The following is a 6,102-nucleotide window of genomic DNA, read 5'->3' as shown; positions in this document are numbered from 1 at the left end:
AGAGGGAAGGGGGGAGGGAGGGAGCAGAGGGGGACCCTCATGCCCCCACAACAAAACATTCAGACATTTGGGACTAAAATAAATTGAAGACAGACTCTTTCAGCAGGAGGAGCAAATGGGATCAAAGGGCGGGCAGGGGGCAGAAGAAAGACACAACCTCATCACTGAGATGGTGGCACTCAACCCTGACTTCAAACCACCTGCAGATTATAAACCTCTAGCAACCCGCATAAGCAACAAGGTAATGATACCACAGGATGAGTATCCAGAAATCAACTTTGTGGGACTTCTCATTGGGCCCAGGGGTAACACCTTGAAGAATATTGAGGAGTGTAATGCCAGGGCTGGACACAACTTCTTCAGGCTCTCTCTCAAAAACCCCCACAAGCCACGAAGAAAGGAGCCTGCCGCTGGGCCCCTGATGCCTTTTCTACCCAGCCCACCATAAGCGAAATCTCCATTTGCTCCCTCCACTACAGAAAGCCAACAATCGAGGCCTGGGAAGAAGGAAAGGGGGGGCGCTAATTGCAGCGGAAGACCGGGGACAGCATCTCCTTGGACGGAGTCTGAGGAAAGGAAGAGAAAAGGAAATACAAAGGAAAAGGAAGGAAAAAAAAATAATAAAAAATTCACGATATGGAGCCAAGAGTGTTCCGATTCCGTCCACAAAAATGTCAGGCTGCTTTGCCGAACCATCCTGTACACCAGGGACACTGCTAAGGTTGTCTCCCCAGAAGGGTCACCAAAGGGCGCAGAGAGTCCTCACTCACTTGGCGTGGGCCACCACCGCGGGGACGGATCTTTGCTGCCATGGCAAGGGGGTACTGGAAGCCATACTGCTGCTGGGCTGCGGGGGAGGCGGAAGCTGATGCTGCTGCTGCTGCCAAAGGAGAAGAGAGCCAGAGGGAGGGGGTGGGGACTGCCCACTGGGAGGCGGTGGTGGCGGCATCATGCCCATAGGCAGAGGCGGCATCATACCTTTTCCTTGATGTAGGCAATAGACCCCAGAGCCCACAGGCGTACTTCCCAGGTACTGATCCATTGGAGGAGGGCCATGGTGCCCAGGTGGGTGGGGCCCCTGGTTCATCGATGGTGGGGGTGGCTGCATCCAGGGGGGTGGGGGCCCATTACGGTTGTGCTACACAGGATGACCGCCATGCCCACCTGTCAGGCTGGGCAGTGGATGGGGAAAGTTGTGAGGTCTGCCACCAGGCCCGCAAGGTCCTCCGCTATGCATCCCATAGTATGGACGATTCTCTGAGAGTCCGGGGTTCATCCACGGTGGGCGGCTCTGGGTAGTGGACAGGAGAGACGGCGGCGGCAGGTTGTGGGCAGGGGCAGCAGGTCGTTGGCAGGGGCAGCAGGTCGTTGGCAGGGGCAGAGGTCGAGGCGTGCTGGCCAGGGGTGTGACAACAGGCCCAGAGGCAGAGCCAGCAGAATCTGGGACAGGAGTTTCACCCAACTCTGCCATGAGGCACAGGTATTCCTTATCCATGCGGGCTTTGTCCTGGGCGGACTGTGGGTCACCAGGCCTTTGGAATTTGCAGTCTGAAGCAATGTGGCCAGCCGCTCCACATTTGGTGCAGTCAGTAGTACGGTATTTGTGATGCTTCGGGTCTCTGAGCTCTGCCATGGTCTTCAAATCCTGTTGGCATCCTCTCGGAGGGTCCCATTCAGCCAGGCTAACTCCCGAAGCTGCATCTTCCATAGGTCGTTCTGGTCCTCTGGGGTTTCAATGCCCTGTTTCAGAATGTTCCAGATCTAGTCTACTGCCATTATGATATTCTCCATGGTGTTGGCAGTAACCAGGGCATGGGAGGGGCTTGTCTTCCCCTGGCAGCATCTGCCCATCCTTGTCCCCACCTTGCCTTCCTTCACTGAGCCTTTCCCCCAATCATAATCTTGGCGTTGCACTCCTCAATATTCTTCCAGGTGTTGTTGCCCCTGGGCCCAGGGAGAAGGCCCACAAAGTTGATTCTGGATATTCATCCTATGGTGTCATCACCTTGTCCTTACCCGGGTTGCTGGAGGTTTGTAATCTGCAGGTGGTTTTAAGTCAAGGTTGAGTGCCACCATCTCAGTGATGACGTTGTGTCTTTCTTCCTCCAGCTTCTTCCGGTCTGAAACTCCCTTGTGTTGAGTCTCTTTCCCTCGCTATTGTAAATGGGCTCGGAGGAAGGGGACCTGTCCTCGGGGTTAGAGGGGACATGCCCTCATATGAGTGAATCGGGGGGATGACGGTCGGCATGCCCAAAATCACCGACTTCTGCTCCATTGTATTATGGGTCCATCGGCTCCTCTTCTGCTTCTTGTTTGGAAAATCCAGGTGCCGGCGTTCGCTCCAGTCGCCACGGCGCCCCCAGGGACTGGCACTGGCGGCGGCTGGGCTTCGAGAACCTTCGTGGGGCTGAGGCGTGGGCGGCGAGCCTCCTCCGAATGGACTGCACCGCACCGCGGAGGGAGCTCCTTCTTCTCTGCGGCGGCACTGACCCATATCTGATTTTATTACAATTAAAAAGTTCAACTGTAAAACAAGTTTAATGTTAGATATTTTTATTTGCTTTCTGCTAAAAGAGATTTTCTTACTTTTATTTTACCCAAAGCACACTGATGAAGTTTCATGTGAAGCAGTTAGGAACATTTTGTTGTTTGGTCATTTTCAGTCATGAAATTTGTGACCCTATTTGGAGTTTTCTTGGAAAATATACTGGAGTGGTTTGTCATTTTCTTCTCCACCTCATTTTACAGATGAGGAAACTAAGGCAAATAAATTGCCCAGAGTCACACAGCTAGTAAGTGTCTAAGGTTGGGTTTTGAACTCAAGATTTCCTGACTATGCTCACTGCTCTATACATTGTGCCACTTTAGGAAGGTGTGCCTAAGCAAATTTTACCAAAAGAAATGCTTTCAAATTTTATGATTTCCACTTTTATTTGTTTTCCTTATATATTCTAATTCAGAAGATCCATTTTCTCTTTCACTATAGAATATACAAATTTCATCTTGCATATGTGCAGTATTAGTGAGAGGGACATGTTCGAATATTTCTTTTTTTTTTTCATTAATTTATTTGTTTACTTTTAGTTGATAAGATTCAGTTCCATGATCCCTTGAATTTCAAATTTTCTACCCCACAGTCTCCTCCCCCCAGCCCCATGGCAGCATGCAATCAAATACAGGATCAGCAAATACCTTCACATTAAACATTAGTCAGGTTTTAGAGAAGGATTATAACCAATGGAATGAACAATGGGAAAAAGGAAACAAAACAAAACAAGAAAAAGAAAGAGAGCAGGTAGTTTGTTTCAATCTGCATTCAAACTCTATAGTTCTTTCTTTGGATGTGGACATCTCTTTCCATCCATGAGTCTTTTGGAGTTGTCTTATAACCTTACTTTGCTGAGAAAAGCCCTATCAAAGTCTAAATGGGTACCCGATCTAGGTATAAAGGCTGATACTGTAAGCAATCTGTAAAAGCAAGGAATAGTTTACCTGTCAGATAAAAGGAGAAGGGAAGATTTTATGACCAAGCAAGAATTGGAGAGCATTATAAAATGCAAAATGGACAATTTTGATTATATTAAATTGAAAAGTTTCTGTATAAAGAAAGCCAATGTAACCAAGATTAAGAGGGAAGGGGAAAATTGGGAAAGAATTTTTACAACCAGTATCTCTGATAAAGGCCTCATTTCTAAAATATACAGAGAATTGAGTCAAATCTAAAAGAATACAAGGCATTCTCCAATTGATAAATGGTCAAAGGATATGAACAGGCAATTTTCAGAGGAAGAAATTAAAGATATCTATAAGCATATGAAAAATTATCTAAATCACTATTTATTGGAGAAATACAAATCAAAACAACTCTGAGGTACCACATCTCACTGGTCAGATTGGCTAAGATGACAAAACAGGAAAATGATAAATGCTGGAGAGGATGTGGAAAAATTGGAACACTAATGCATTGTTGGTGGAGTTGTGAACTGATTGAACCATTCTGGAGGGCTATCTGGAACTATGCCCAAAGGGCTATAAATAAGTGCATACCCTTTGACCCAGCAATACCACTGGGTATTGTTGTTGTATGGATTGTATCCCAAAGAGATCATAGAAGTGGGAAGAGGCCCAGTATGTACAAAAATGTTTATAGCAACTTTTTGTGGTGGCAAAGAATTGGAAATCAAGGGGATGCCCATCAATTGGGGAATGGCTGAACAAGTTGTGGCATATGAATGTAATGGAATACTATTGTGCTATAAGAAATGAGGAGCAGATGGACTTCACAATAACCTGGAGAGACTTATACAAACTGATGTTGAGTGAGAAGAGCAGAACCAGGAGAAATTTGTACACAATTACAGACACAGCATATGTGTGACAACTAACATGTTCAAATATTTCAAAGTTGTTTTATTTTTTTACCAGATACTTGTGCAATGTATCTTGTCATTTTTGCTTTTGGAACAAATTACTGTTAATAATTTGACTTGTTTGTGTTACAAATACAAACTAGTGTCCATAATTATAAATATTCCATTTTAAATCATTGAAAATTGTGCATAAATGAATTTGTTGAGTACTCCATACCATTAACTGTCATTTGTACACCACAAGTATGAACTTTTTCTTTAATTCTTTTCATTCTTTTTACTCTTTCTCATGTGTAGAATTGCTCCTTATTAATCATTTTAGAATTAAAGTTTCCATGGAATCAAATAGTATAATAGGGTTACATGCCATATAATGATAAAAAAAACATTCATTTTTCCTTATTTTTTGATAAATTTTAAATTCCAAATTTTTTCCTACCCTCACTCTGCACCCCACACTACAGAAGGCCACTACTTGATGTGAACTTATAAATAGATGCAAAACTATACTATGCATATTTCTACTTATCATATCTTCATCTGGATATGGATACCAGCTTCCTTCATAAGTTCTTTATAGTTCATCTGAATATTTATAATAACACCCAGAAACACCTGGCCATGTAACCCTGAGCAAGTTATTTAATTCAAAGTGCTTAAAAAAATATATTCAGAATAACTTGGTTGTTCAAAATTATTCTTTGAAAAATATTGATGTTACTGTACACAACACTCTCCTGGTTCTGATCATTTTATGTTTCATTATCTGTAGATCTTTCCATGTTTTTCTAAAATCAACAAGCTCATTGTTTCTTAGAGAACAGTAGTATTCTATCATAATCATGTACCACAACATGTTTAGCCATTTCTCAATTGATAGGCATCCCTGCAATTTCCATTTCTTTGCCACCACACAGAGAGCTGCTATAAATATTTCAGAATATACAGCTTCTTTAACTTTTTCTCTGATCACCTGAGGAAACAAATGAAATAGTGTATTGATGGATCAAAGGGTATACACAATTCTATAACTCTTTCGGCATAATTCCTGATTGCTCTCCAAAATAGTTGGATCAGTTCAAAGTTCAACCAACAGCATAATAATGTCCCAATTTTTTTACATCTCCAACATTTGTCATTTTCCCCTTCTATTATTTTAGCGAATCTGATAGGTGGAAGATGATATCTCAAAGTTGTTTAATTTGCATTTCTCTAATCAATAATGATTTGGAGCATTTCTTCATGTGACTATATAGTTTTGATTTCTTCATCAAAAAACTGCCTGGTCATATCCTCTGATCATTTATCAATTGGGGAAGGACTCATATTCTTAGAAATTTGACAAGGTTCTCTATGTATCTGAGATACGAGAACTTTATCCAAGGAACCATGTATAAAATTTTCCCCCAATTTTCTGCTTTCCTTCTTATCTTGCATACATTGGTTTTATTTGTACAAACACTTTTAAATTTGTTTTAATCAAAATTATCCATTTTACAATGTTCTCTATGTCTTGTTTATTTATAAATTCTTCTCCTATCCATTAGTTTGATAGCTAATATTCCATGTCCTTCTAGCTTTCTTGTGATAGCTCTCTTTATATCTAGATCATGTATCCATTTTGACCTTATCTGTGTAAATGGTGCAGGATATTGATCTGTGCACGTGTCTATCAGATTGCTTTCCAGTTTTCCCAATAATTTTTTTTAACAAATAGTGTATTCTTATCTCC

At 42.3% G+C, this 6,102-nt stretch overlaps 1 pseudogene; it reads right to left on the bottom strand.

The window, feature by feature from the left end:
- Positions 1-739: 739 nt before the first annotated feature.
- Positions 740-2,512, bottom strand: LOC138160959 (splicing factor 1 pseudogene; annotated as a pseudogene).
- Positions 2,513-6,102: the final 3,590 nt, after the last annotated feature.

This window comes from Petaurus breviceps, unplaced genomic scaffold (genome assembly GCF_028583685.1).
Source record: "Petaurus breviceps papuanus isolate PSGF00001 unplaced genomic scaffold, PetGlider_PUasm1.0 183, whole genome shotgun sequence".
Lineage (NCBI taxonomy): Eukaryota > Metazoa > Chordata > Mammalia > Diprotodontia > Petauridae > Petaurus > Petaurus breviceps.
This window is presented reverse-complemented; position numbering and strand designations above follow the sequence as displayed.